This window comes from Schistocerca nitens, chromosome 6, assembly GCF_023898315.1.
Source record: "Schistocerca nitens isolate TAMUIC-IGC-003100 chromosome 6, iqSchNite1.1, whole genome shotgun sequence".
Taxonomy (NCBI): Eukaryota; Metazoa; Arthropoda; class Insecta; order Orthoptera; family Acrididae; genus Schistocerca; species Schistocerca nitens.
Genome location: NC_064619.1, coordinates 135,402,466 through 135,417,928, shown reverse-complemented (window position 1 = coordinate 135,417,928; position 15,463 = coordinate 135,402,466).

Sequence of the window (15,463 nt, the reverse complement as noted above, 5' to 3'; positions counted from 1 at the left end):
CGCTCACCTGCACGGCGCCAAACACGCATACGACCATCATTGGCACCAAGGCAGAAGCGACTCTCATCGCTGAAGACGACACGTCTCCATTCGTCCCTCCATTCACGCCTGTCGCGACACCACTGGAGGCGGGCTGCACGATGTTGGGGCGTGAGCGGAAGACGGCCTAACGGTGTGCGGGACCGTAGCCCAGCTTCATGGAGCCGGTTGCGAATGGTCCTCGCCGATACCCCAGGAGCAACAGTGTCCCTAATTTGCTGGGAAGTGGCGGTGCGGTCCCCTACAGCACTGCGTAGGATCCTACGGTCTTGGCGTGCATCCGTGCGTCGCTGCGGTCCGGTCCCAGGTCGACGGGCACGTGCACCTTCCGCCGACCACTGGCGACAACATCGATGTACTGTGGAGACCTCACGCCCCACGTGTTGAGCAATTCGGCGGTACGCCCACCCGGCCTCCCGCATGCCCACTATACGCCCTCGCTCAAAGTCCGTCAACTGCACATACGGTTCACGTCCACGCTGTCGCGGCATGCTACCAGTGTTAAAGACTGCGATGGAGCTCCGTATGCCACGGCAAACTGGCTGACACTGACGGTGGCGGTGCACAAATGCTGCGCAGCTAGCGCCATTCGACGGCCAACACCGCGGTTCCTGGTGTGTCCGCTGTGCCGTGCGTGTGATCATTGCTTGTACAGCCCTCTCGCAGTGTCCGGAGCAAGTATGGTGGGTCTGACACACCGGTGTCAATGTGTTCTTTTTTCCATTTCCAGGAGTGTATATACAGGGTTATTACAAATGATTGAAGCGATTTCACAGCTCTACAATATCTTTATTATTTGAGATATTTTCACAATGCTTTGCACACACATACAAAAACTCAAATAGTTTTTTTAGGCATTCACAAATGTTCGATATGTGCCACTATAGTGATTCGGCAGACATCAAGCCGATAATCAAGTTCCTCCCACACTCGGCGCAGCATGTCCCCATCAATGAGTTCGAAAGCATCGTTGATGCGAGCTCGCAGTTCTGGCACGTTTCGTGGTAGAGGAGGTTTAAACACTGAATCTTTCACATAACCCCACAGAAAGAAATCGCATGGGGTTAAGTCGGGAGAGCGTGGAGGCCATGACATGAATTGCTGATCATGATCTCCACCACGACCGATCCATCGGTTTTCCAATCTCCTGTTTAAGAAATGCCGAACATCATGATCGAAGTGCGGTGGAGCACCATCCTGTTGAAAGATGAAGTCGGCGCTGTCGGTCTCCAGTTGTGGCATGAGCCAATTTTCCAGCATGTCCAGATACACGTGTCCTGTAACGTTTTTTTCGCAGAAGAAAAAGGGGCCGTAAACTTTAAACCGTGAGATTTCACAAAACACGTTAACTTTTGGTGAATTGCGAATTTGCTGCACGAATGCGTGAGGATTCTCTACCGCCCAGATTCGCACATTGTGTCTGTTCACTTCACCATTAAGAAAAAATGTTGCTTCATTACTGAAAACAAGTTTCGCACTGAACGCATCCTCTTCCATGAGCTGTTGCAACCGCGCCGAAAATGCAAAGCGTTTGACTTTGTCATCGGGTGTCAGGGCTTGTAGCAATTGTAAACGGTAAGGCTTCTGCTTTAGCCTTTTCCGTAAGATTTTCCAAATCGTCGGCTGTGGTACGTTTAGCTCCCTGCTTGCTTTATTCGTCGACTTCCGCGGGCTACGCGTGAAACTTGCCCGCACGCGTTCAACCGTTTCTTCGCTCACTGCAGGCCGACCCGTTGATTTCCCCTTACAGAGGCATCCAGAAGCTTTAAACTGCGCATACCATCGCCGAATGGAGTTAGCAGTTGGTGGATCTTTGTTGAACTTCGTCCTGAAGTGTCGTTGCACTGTTATGACTGACTGATGTGAGTGCATTTCAAGCACGACATACGCTTTCTCGGCTCCTGTCGCCATTTTGTCTCACTGCGCTCTCGAGCGCTCTGGCAGCAGAAACCTGAAGTGCGGCTTCAGCCGAACAAAACTTTATGAGTTTTTCTACGTATCTGTAGTGTGTCGTAACCATATGTCAATGAATGGAGCTACAGTGAATTTATGAAATCGCTTCAATCATTTGTAATAGCCCTATATATATATATATATAAATAAATATATATATATATATATATAAGGGGCTATTACAAATGATTGAAGCGATATATATATATATATATATATATATATATATATATATATATATATATATATATATATATATATATATATATATATATATATATATAGAGGGAAACATTGCCGGCCGTAGTGGCCGAGCGGTTCTAGGCGCTACAGTCGGGAACCGCGCGACCGCTACGGTCGCAGGTTCGAATCCTGCCTCGGGCATGGATGTGTGTGATGTCCTTAGGTTAGTTAGGTTTAAGTAGTTCTAAGTTCTAGGGGACTGATAACCTCAGAAGTTAAGTCCCATAGTGCTCAGAGCCATTTGAACCATTTTTTTTTAGAGGGAAACATTCCACGTGCGAAAAATATATCTAAAAACAAAGATGATGTAACTTACCAACGAAAGCATTGGTACATTGATACAGACAATAACAAACACAAACACACACAAAATTCAAGCTTTCGCAACCCACGGTTGCTTCATCATGAAAGAGGGAAGGAGAGGGAAAGACGAAAGGATGTGGGTTTTAAGGGAGAGGGTAAGGAGTCATTCCAATCCCGGGAGCGGAAAGACTTACCTTAGGGGGAAAAAAGGACAGGTATACACCCTCGCACACACACACACACACATATCTATCCGCACACATACAGACACAGGCAGACAACATCTTTGCCTTTGTACTTCTGCTTCGACTGACATCTCTGCCCAACCTCTTTGTCTTTACATATGTCTGCCTTCCTCCCATAATGCCGCACCATACATTAACCCGCCAAGGTTGCTGATGTTCCACTTGTCGCAGCCATCTTAGATTTTCCGTTGCCCAATAGTGCATATTAAGCCGGTTTACATTACCGCTGTTGGTGAATGACGCTTCGTCGCTAAATAGAACGCGTCCAAAAAATCTGTCATCGTCCCGTAATTTCTCTTATGCCCAGTGGCAGAACTGTACACGACGTTCAAAATCATCGCCATGCAATTCCTGGTGCATAGAAATATGGTACGGTTGCAATCGATGTTGATGTAACATCCTCAACACTGACGTTTTTGAGATTCTCGATTCTCGCGCAATTTGTCTGCTACTGATGTGCGGATTATCCGCGACAGCAGCTTAAACACCTACTTGGGCATCATTATTTGTTGCAGGTCGTGGTTGACGTTTCAGATGTGGCTGAACACTTCCTGTTTCCCCAAATAACGTAACTATCCGGCGAACGGTCCGGACACTTGGATGATGTCGTCCAGGATACCGAGCAGCATACATATCACACGCCCGTTGGGCATTTTGATCACAATAGACATACATCAACACGATATCGACCTCTTCCACAATTGGTAAACGGTCCATTTTAACACGAAGCAAATACCGTCCGCACTGGTGGAATGTTACGTGATACCACGTACTTATACGTTTGTGATAATTACAGTGCCATCTATCACAAAGCGAAAAAAGTGGTCCAATTAAAACATCCACATTTCTCTACGTACTACACGAATATGTAATAAAAAATGGGGGTTCCTATTTTTTAAAAAACGCAGTTGATATCCGTTTGACCGACGGCAGCGCCATCTAGCCGGCCAACCATAGCGCCATCTGTCTTAGTGAAAACGTTTTACCGCTGAGCTTCCGTTTCTCATGGCGGGTGTTCTCCGGAGATTGTCTCGAGATCGACACTCCCACAGACCCCTCTGCCGGGAGTGCGGACCACTGTGGGTTGCGTCGGCGTGCGCGGCCGGAACGGTTCTCGTTGGGGCTGCGTCTTTGCATCACTTGCATATGTTGTTCCGGCGCGGCGCCGAATACAACAGTAGGTGAAGCGCAGGTACGCTTCACCGGCGTGTCGTGCTAGAGCGTGAGCGGGCAGTTTCTCGAGTATTGCCGTAATTGATGCGTAGAATGGTCCGCCAGTTACTTTTATTTATTAATGAATAACAGAAGCGATACAGATCACAGGCCATTTGAAGTTGGGAGACAATTCCATAACATGTTACCAAATAATAAGAAGCAACTCCATGGAAATCTTTTTAAAGGCAGGGGAAACAGTTGTTGATTGAAAGATGTTTATACTCACTCCAAGATTTCTGAGCTCCATTGTGGATAGTTCTACTTTTGTATACTACAGTACCTACATGGTGGCAAATGTTTATTTTTTACTTGTAGTGCATATTCATTATATGAATGGCGATATTGTTGTAAATGTAGAAAAATGTTGTCCAAGTTATTGTGGATAGATGAAGATTATTATTATTATTTTAAAAAAAGGTCGGCGAGGTCTTGAGGAATGAAAACACCCTGCGTGACGTGTTGTTCTTACTTCTGTGAAGCTTCTTTAACCACTTATAATGAGGTGGTTATTCCCGTGGATCTTATTGTATTGAAAAAGAGCCACTGCTTCTGTTGAAGAGATCCCTGAGTGAATTAATTTCAACTGGCACACTTTCCACTTTCTTTTAACCGATGCTGCCGCCGCAGCGGTTTATTAGTCTGACCCACACAAAAAATGTAACAAGTACGAAATTTCGAGTTTGCGAAATTGTGTTAATCATAAATAATCAATCGATCATAGCCAGATTCTGACGGTTACACCACCCATCCGATGCTTAGTTTAAATGAGATTTCATACATTATGCAATCATAAACTTTTAAAATGCCCTGAACTCTTATTTAGGTTGTCCCGAACATTTAGGGGGCAAAATTATACATATGGTACAGTATCCTAAACTTTGGGACAATACACTAATATTCAGTTTTTTACTGCCATAAACAACTTGAAACAGCAACAATTTAACCACAAGTTATGACCATCGGTCTCAATATGTGCATTTCAAGGGTACATAAATATTTGCTGCACTCTAAAATACCATGCTCTCTGCTGGACTATTTGTCTGCCCACGATGATCCTACCCACTAATTTCTCTTCAGTTTTTTGTGGGTTTCCAACACCAAAAACTTTACGTAATCCTATATGAAAAAATTAATATGACTGAGATCCAGCAATTGTTCTGGCCAAAGAACAAGACCTCCCCTTCCATACCAACACTGAAGGTCTGTCTTGTTTAGGTGTTCACAGATATTAACAATTAAGTAGGGTGCTCAGTGATGGTGAAACCACAATCACTTATAGACAACATGACATCAAATGTGGCAGCACTTTTTCCAATGAACGCTTTGCAGTGTGCTCCATCCAAATGGGGCGACTCTTCCGTCAATTGGTATTAACATGTAGTCGTTTTTAACTCATCTCTTTGTGTTCGTGTTCTACAGTTCTGACATGGGCACGTATGAACCTAGATGTTTTTGCGCCCTAAAGCAAATCAAAACAAAACGCTGTATTCCTTGAACTGCGCATTTCAATTCAAGGACAAGTTAAGGGATTCGTGTTGTTAAATATTCTCTCACACAACCCAACACCATATCATCAAATTATAGGGTGCAAATAACTGTCAGGAATCTTTGCCAACTCATGTTGGTTGAATGACTCAGATTCTTGTACATTTGTAGGAATGGTGGAGCATTTCTTCCTATTCAAATGACCTCCCAGTGAGACGTGCGCTGCTTCGAAACTTCCTGGCAAATTAAAACTGTCAGCTGGACTGGAACTCTGTTAAGAGAACTTAGCCTTTCAGAGGCACTGTTCTTATTGACTGAACTATCCAGCCACTACCCACGATGCATCCTCACAGCTTCATTTCCACCCTTTCTCTCTTACTTTTCAAAATTAAAAGTTTTCCTGTATAGCTTTCTGGACTATATATACTCCTGGAAAAAGGATATTGCAAAGAAATATTGCCTGCATATCTGTCAGTACGTGCATTGTCTGAAAGGCAAGGTTCTGGGTCAAAGTTCCAGTCCAGCTCACAGTTTTAATCTAGCAGGAAGTTTCAAAGTGACATTTTCCTGTACATTTATTCGCCTTCCCCCACACTACACCCTGTTGCACTAGACATGCAGTGTATGTCTCCAAGTTGCTGTAACAAGTTATGATTCATCTTCATGACAGTCAATTATAACTGTAAACAGTGGTGAACGCCACTGTGGATATATCACAGACAAACGTGCACTGTTTTTCAGAGTAGCACCACCAACTTCATTGCAGCTGGATGTAGTTTAATATGATACATAAGCTATTTACAAATACATGCATGGCTCATTCACGATATTGTTTATACCTGAAATACTTCTTTTCAGTTATATTTAGAATGCTATGCAGTACTTGTGTAGCATACTATTTCTCACTCATATGACTTATAGTGGCGATATCTAGTTTTAAGTATGACTTTGAATGAAAGATGCCATGAATCAGTGCATTAGCTACCACTGGCTCATAAGTGCAGTGCGGTAACACACAATGTATAGCAGCGTTTACACAAAATAACTACACAATGGGCTAGCTGTGCTCGTCAAAACCTACACTGCACAGTGGTAATAGCCGGAGCGGGCAGAACGGTGTCACCACAATGGGGCAGGAACTATCTCATGAACTAAGTGACGAGGGTCTGGGTATTAGTGCAACAAATTTGCCCTGGTACCACACAAACAGCTGTGACTTTTGAGGTAGATTTGTTCAGAGTCCACCAGCACCACCATGACATCAATGCCACACTATACAACAAGATGACTGGGTACCACCAGCTGAAGCCAAAGGTTAGAGACTGGGTTGGGCCATTGACCTCCTGCACTACTGACCAGCTGCTGCCACACTCCTGTCAGGGAGTAGCAGGCCATGTCCCGTGCGCAAGTCTTCCCTCGTCTCAGTGGCAGATGCGAGCTGGGCTTCAGCTGCCTCAGTGCAGGCACTCGACAGCAGAATGCAGCATGAAAAAGAAATGCACTGCTGACATCAGGGCCTCGGCCCAATGGCCACTGCTAGGCCAGGCATCAGAAATGCAGGGCATTGATGAACGTACCTATTTGTGAGGGTGGAGGCCAGCTGCCTGCTAGCCATCACCTGCCTGCCATGACGGAGTGAGGCATGACTGCCTCACATTGTCAATGGTGTTATGTGCAACTGAAGTCTAATAAAATATTTCTCTTGACCACCAGTTCGTCACTGGACCACACTAGTCCATCGCTTCACCACTAATCCTACGGAGTGGCGCCTGAAATCGGCACCAGCATTTGACTCGATACAGAACAGACGAAGCAGTCACGTTTTTTATTGCCCACTAATACTGCATCTGGTCACTGGAAAGAACCAACACTGTTTCACATCTATTTGCATGGGATACAAGGCCATGAAGCACGCTGTACACTATATTTATGTCAATAAATAAGACATAGATGATCTATACGTAACACGTTTTGGGTAGTGGTACTGTCTTTCAGTGATCACACGCTCCTTTCCCAGTTGTATTTTGCTGAAAAACAAGTTAACCAAAGTCATACAACACATCAATGTCTTATTATTTGATATAACGCCACCTGATGATGGAAGTATAATACTCTGAAACACGTAGCAGAAAGTATAATATAAATGTGATTGCTTACAGTAATTTGTAATTTCAACTGGTTTCATAAATTAAATTCTACTGTACCTCACTATACAATTGCATTGCTCCCACTCTAAAATTCTGAGACTGTACACACACTGATCAGTTATCTGTATTGTGTGGAGACTACTATACAGCACTTGTGCTGCTCTGGTTGATAAGATATATCCACAAAAAGTGAAACACAGAACATACATGCTCGTTCTTTTATTCTCTACAACATTTTAGTACATTTGAATGCCATCTACTGCTTACTTCTTTGAGGTTGAACAATTTCTCCATACTTTGCATTTAAGGAGACGTCAGAACAAATTCTCACAATTAAGTTATCTGTTGAGAATCCACTTACAATCAGTTTCTGAATTCATTACCTGATTTTTGCCTGGAAAAGCTATTGTTTGCTATGAAATGATTTGCTAAATGAAGTGCCAGGCTGAACAGGAACAAGGTATCTCTCTCGCTCTCTCTTTTGCTTTTTACACATGTGCTGACAAATGGAAAAAAGAAGCTTTCATTTACTTCTCGACAAAAAGAGGAAAAGAACTTGCTGCATTTGGTAGCACAGCAAAATATTACATTGCGAAAGAAGTCCGTCGTAATTGACGTATATTATTCTGAGGAGGAAATGATTTATAGCTTCTATAAATTCTGGGGAAAAATCATTGTTTCAACACAGCTGTATTGTCACTTTATTAAACAGCCAGTTTCAATCACAGACTCAAGATTAGTAATCTTGCCAATTGCTTCACCCAAGATCTATTGTATGCTATAAGTGCTCCAGGTTTATAGTTGGATTAATTTGTTGATTTATGACATGATGCCAGTTAAGAGCTGTAGTCTGTGATATGAGGTGTGTGAGAAAAGCAATGAGACTAATTTTTATTTACCAAAGTTTTTATTTTGTTTTCAGACAACAATATTGTCCTCTTCAAAGCTGTAGATGGGCACAGTCAGTTTCCAGTCTTGGCAGCAGTGCTGAAAGGCTTCAGCTGGTAGGGCCTTTAACACGTCATTCGCATTCCTTTGAATTTTCTCCAGAATCCCAAAATGACATCCTTTTATGGCATTTTTCAGTTTCAAGAAAAGAAAAAGTAATAATGATTCAGATAAGGTGAACAGGGGCGGTGGGGAATATCAGGAATGCCTTTTGAAGTAAAAAACTCCATGATGGAAGAGACCGTGTAACATGGGGCATTGTCATGAAGCAGCATCCACTTGTCTGCAATGTCCAGTCTCACTCAATTCCTAAGCCTTTCAAGGACATCTTCGTGGTTGGTAATTTGTGTTGAAGGAAAAAATTCTTTATGCATGATACTGCTACTGTCAAAAAAGCAAATCAGTATTGTTTTGATCTTTAATTTTGCTCATTCAAGCTTTTTTCAGTCAAGACGAATCAGAGTCCCACTCCTCACTCTGCCAGTGAAAAGCTTGTGCTCTTGATAATGAAAGTTCCCCCATATACTTGTTTCAACTTTTCAAAGGTCACACTCATTGGTTTACCAAGTTTAACACAAAACTTGATGGCATAATGTTGCTCTAAATTCCGCTGTTCCATTTTTGGTTACACACAACTTTACTGATGGCGCTCTCAAAAATCGTGTGGTGGCTGTAAACAGCTGAAACTTGGGACTGAGCATCTGGAAGGGATGAACATACTGGTCTACACAAGTAGAACGACACAACATTGCCAGGTAACTCAGTGTTGTCACACACCTTGTATTATACCTGAGAATGGTGTTTATGACTAAAATTGGTTGTTTAGCAAAGTGACAATACAGCTGTGTGCAAATCACGATTTTTCAATACCGTATTTACTCGAATCTAAGCCGCACTTGTTTTCGGTTTTTGTAATCCAAAAAAAATCGAGTGGAAAGCAAGCGGAAGTTCTGAAAATGTTGGTAGGTGCCGCCACAACTAACTTCTGCCGTCGAATATATGTAGCGTTACACAGGCATGCTTCGTAGGCACAAAGATAAATACTGGCGCCAGAACCTCTGCGTCAGTAAATAATTAAAAAAAAGGTAGAAGACGAGCTTTTTTTCTCCCCCCGAGTTTCAACCAATACATTTTCATACATTATCCAACGAAGTAAATACAAATTCCGTATTGTTCATCTTCGAATGTAGCAGAATTTCAATGTACTACGAAAATCCGACTGGCAAGACTTTTTGGGATGTTTGTCAATATGGCCAACTCTACGTTCTGAATTTTTCCCTACCTGTGAGGAGAGATGGTTGCTAATAGGAACCTGATGAAATGTGAATCACATACAGTGTTCTCTTCACCATAAGAATAATACGAATATAAACATTTTGCCATGTATTCTTTCGCGTTTGCTGCTATCTCATTTAAATCCTGTCTGCCTAATAAACTACGAAACTAGGAAGAATATACGTACCGTGTCATGTTTATATTCATATTATTCTTATGCCTAATAGTGATGCAGTCAGAAATGAAGCACGGCAACTGACTAGATTTTTAAATCTAAGATGACTAATTTCTGTGCAGAATTTGATGTACTAAAGAAACGGCCGCAAATATTTTCAAACGGAGAAAAATTTTCGCCTAACCCTCGTTCAGAACATGTTCTATCATACGCAGTCTACTATTTGGTTCTTGTTGATCATTATCAAAGAAAGCAGCAGTCTAAGTAACAACAAATAGCAGTCTCTTGCCATTGTTTCGCTGATGAAATGATTCCTCTCTTTTTTTTTTAATTGTAAGTGACGGTAGCGCGCACAAAAGCAAGCCATGCCGCGAGCTGCGACAGGCCGTAAACACACACTATCAGAATGCGACAAACAATGCATAACACAGTACAGTAATGCATTTTCAGCTTAGAGTAACGTAAATAACAAAGAAAACGCCACTTATGCGATCAAAGCAAAATAAGCAATCGATTCAAACCAGACGAAGCACGTGAAAAAGGAAGAGTACCCGTATAAATACGGACGGAGCGCCTGACGCATAGCAAGGGCTACCTGGTAAAGCTTAACTGCTAAGCTTACGACTCGAACCAAATTACTGTAGGTGTATCGTCATTCATTCGACCTAAATTGTGTCTTATATTACAATGGACCAACTTTGTTTCGATTTGGAGGTGCGGCCTAAAACTTTTCTCTCTCCTTGAATTTCGAGTCTCAAATTTCAGGTGCGGCTTAGATTCGGGGAATTTTTTTTTCCTTTATTTCGAGTCTCATTTTTCAGGTGCGGCTTAGATTCGAGTAAATACGGTAACTGATACGCATGCTGTTTTTTTTTTAAAAAAAAATAAAGTGCAAACATGATTATCTTTGATGTGCAGTACACATGTTTATTCTTTTCAGCAGCTTAGCTTCAGTATGTAACTAAATCATAATAACGATGGTACGTTGTATTCTGTGTGGCCATGTCAATAGCACTGTATCTGTATTGCAAATTCAAAACTGATGATACAAACATTGCAATAAATAGCAAATCAAATGTAGTCGTAGAAAGATCAGCTAATAAAATATTTGTGGACATTAATCACTGGTTCCTAGCCAATTCTTTGTCACTAAACTCCGAAAAAACACACTACATGCAGTTCATAACTTGTAAGGGGTGTCCCACGAGTATATGCTTAACATACGATGAAAAGCAGATAGAAAAAGTAGACAGTGTTAAATTTTTGGGATTACAGCTTGATAATAAATTCAACTGGGAGGAGCACACCACAGAACTGCTGAAGCATCTCAACAAATCTCTATTTCAAATGTGAATTGTGTCAGACATAGGGGATATAAAAATGAAAAAGCTGGCATACTATGCTTACTTTCATTCAATAATGTCATATGGGATTATTTTTTGGGGTAATTCATCAAGCCAAGCTAAAGTTTTCCGGACACAAAAACGTGCAGTAAGAGTTATATGTGGTGTGAACTCAAGAACATCCTGCAGAAGCCTGTTTAGGGAACTAGGGATACTAACTACTGCTTCCCAATATATTTATTCCTTAATGAAATTTGTCATTAAAAATATATCACTTTTTTTCAAACCAACAGCTCAATTCATGGAATCAGTACTAGAAATAAGAATAATCTTCACAAGGATTTAAAGTCATTTAGTCTTGTACAAAAAGGTGTGCATTATTCAGGAACACACATTGTCAATAACTTGCCAGCAGCCAAAAAAAGCTTAACAACCAATGAAATTCAGTCTAAGAGAAGCCTAAAGGATTTATTGGTGGCCAACTCCTTCTACTCCATTGATGAATTTCTCAGTAAAACCAACTAATTTGTGTGTGTGTGTGTGTGTATATATAAGTACAATATAACTTCTGCACCATTTCAGTGCAGTAATGTGTTCATTGTAAATAAGTATTATAGTAGTTGTATTACACATTTATTACCTTATAAATAAATAAATAAACTTTTTTATTTTAAATTCAGTGCATTAGTATTGGTAAAATGACTCTTTCATATAGTGTTCATTAAAAAATGACAATCATTCCACTTGGGACCTGTGGAATGGTACATTAGCGTATTTGTTTTAGTTTTAAATATTTTTCATGTATTGTTGTTTTTCTGACATGTTCTATACATCCTGGAAGACCTCCTCACTACGGATCAATTGGAATGAAAGTAAATCTAATCTAATCATATACTTACAAGATAATTAACAAGTGTACTCCAGTTTAAACTCTATTTAATCCTAGTAATGTAACAGACGTAACTTTTGTTATGTCTTCATTTCTGTGACTAAAGTTATTTCCTGGGTTTTGAATACTGATCCTGAGCTGTACCACAGGGGTTTAAGATATAAGTTCAGAGGTAATCCATTTACTTTGAACCACTTTCTATACTGTATGATTTAGTCAGGAATTTCTTCTGCTTTCTGGTTTTAAGATTAATATAGATGTATAATCCGCAAACTGAAACTTTAACAATACAAGGACAAAATAGATTGCTACTTACCATTAAGATGAGATGTTAAGTTGCAGACAGGTAGAATTAAAAGACTCCTACACATTAGTGACCGAGCTGCCAGATATGGGACAGTCGTGTGCATGTGGTGTGCTTGCTTGTCTGAATGAATGTGTGAGTTTCTCTTCTTTTTCTGATGAAGACTGTGCCCAAAAGCAAATGTATGTCTTTAAATTATGCCTGTCTGCAACTTAATGTGTCATCTTAACAGTAAGTGGCAATCTACCTTTTCCTTACATTGCTGACTGAGTTTAGATATGTGGGCAAAATATTGACATAAAACAGAAACACGTAACAGACCTAGCATATAATACTACCAAATTCTAGCTATCAATAAAAATTCTCACATAATATTCATTCAGCACTGATCTTTGTGCATGTTGCATCCAGCACAGCTTTGATATATTTTGTCTTTTGACACTCGGCTCCAACAAACTTCACTGTTATTGTTTGACCTTCAATTTCTGTCAACAACTAAGTCCAAACTTTCCTTGACTTGACAAGTACAGGGAAGAGAACAGATTTATCATGCAAGTAATTACTGTTTATCTGCAGTGATACAAATCTTTTAGGATGTAAACTTTGAAAGCCAGAACTTTTGTTCAGCTTACATAAAGAACTTAGATTTTTAGTCAATGCTTGTCTGTGGCTTGACTTGGTTGCATGCAGTTAAACAATATATTATTTTCTTTACAAACACTTCAGTTTTCTTGTGGTTCAGTGTAAGTTATACATAATTACAGAAATATTACTGTTTACTATCATACATCACATTATACTAGCCATGTAAGAGTTCTCACTGTAATAATATAATAACTGATTCAACTCTTGGGCAACACTGGCATTTTAATATGTGCATCCACCACATTATTGATGATCATAATTGACAGCAAACAGTGTGTACACACACTACTAATCACATCAGCTTACACCAGTTACCGGGTTTGGGTATAATATGGTTAATAGGTTAATAGTGTACTTATGTAAATATGATCAGGATACAATAACTATTTGAAATATATATATATATATATATATATATATATATATATATATATATATATATATATATATATATATGGGGCACTGCAGAAGCAAAAGTAGTGTGTCACAGTCTTTAATGACCAGTTTTGAATGCATTCAGTCTGATACATGGAAGTGTTGCTAACATACTTCAGTATTACAATATAAATCATGAAAATATTTTAATATGGCATCATTACCTGTTTGATCCAACTACTTGAATGTTCATTAGGGTTGTCAAAAGAAGAAGGCAGATAACATGAACCTTTTTTTAAAGAATCTTACAAAACACATTACTTTTATTACAGCAAATACAAAACTGTATAAAATGTAACACTGCAACAGGAAAAATTATAAAAACACAAATGTATGATTATTATCAAGATAATGATGGACACAGCATATTTTCATAGTCACAACCACTAAAACTGTCACGAAAGATATCCTTCATATAACAGTAATATCCACAGGACTGATAAAATAAAAAACAAGAAACAGAAATAAGTTTAGTTCAGATGGTTTATGCATACTGAATGCAGCTGTCGATTGGTGTGTTAGACATGGCACGTTGAAGAGACAGCAACAAAACTGGAGTTTTAACATCAACTTGGTGGACAGTTTCGGTCTCCAAAAATTGCTGAATGAATACAACACATAAAATGAAATGACTTGATACCACAACATGGAAGGTATAGCAACCAAAATGAAATGTGTACGCAACTGTGAAATACATCTTTTAAAAAGTGTAGTAATTTCATCCAGCTGTTGTTCTTTCCAAGCATGGCACCATTTTTCCTCCTACATTACACACACCATTTTTTTAAAAAATTAATGATACAAGCAATTGCAAACATTCCACAGACAAACACAATTTATACAATGAGGCATTTGCAATATTTAACAGAAAACTGAACAAATTTCCGAAGCAAAAATATAAGACAGTAAATGAAGTTTCATGATTTTGATATTTAAACATAATCAGTTTTCAAAATCAGAAGTTCCTCAAATTAAGAAAGGGACAACCCTTCAACATAATGTATACCATTATTCAACACATTATGAAATACAATAAACGTTAATATGTGAAACTTTATTACACAAAGAGAATAATTAAATTAGATGGCATGTTTCATTCAGAAAATAGTTTACAATTTTATAATTCAGTAAATTTATGGGAAGAATTCTTGGACTACTTCCTAAGCTCAACTTGGACCATTATTTTCAATGGAAAATCCAGGCTATACGACAGACCACTTACTCACTGATTAGAAGCCACTTTGAACAGCATACAGATGAACAGAAATTGATAATAACTACGTAGCTTTCAGACAAAGGCCTCCGGCAAACAGCTAGTGGACACACTCAGACTCAGTGATGCACCCTGATAAGTTTGCCTCTTTTTCTGTTCCAAGTAGTGATCTATCTTAATACATGTTTTATCATTACTTTAGCAAATGGTGATGTGAAAAACCACCACACAATACTAATTCAAGTAGCATTCTTTTTTAAATTTTCTATCTGGTTAAAGTTCGGTAAAATATGCTACTACAAACAAAATAAAGGCAGTGTAACAAAACCAATAATTATGAAATATCTGCTGGCCACCACTGATACTTAATGAGTCATATTCAAGACACAAATAAAGCCAATTCTCCTTATCAATTCAGAAATTTAAGTGAAGTAAAATAGGATCTTTCTTTCTGTTACAAATACCTTCATTTGACTTGCTCCTGTTGTTATGGCAAAACTGGGTCGTCCTTTCCTATGTGCCTGTCTGCAGTCTCTTCTATCTGGAGAGTAGCAATCTGTCCTCATATGCAGTTATATAATTATGTGTTATACAAAATTTTTTCAC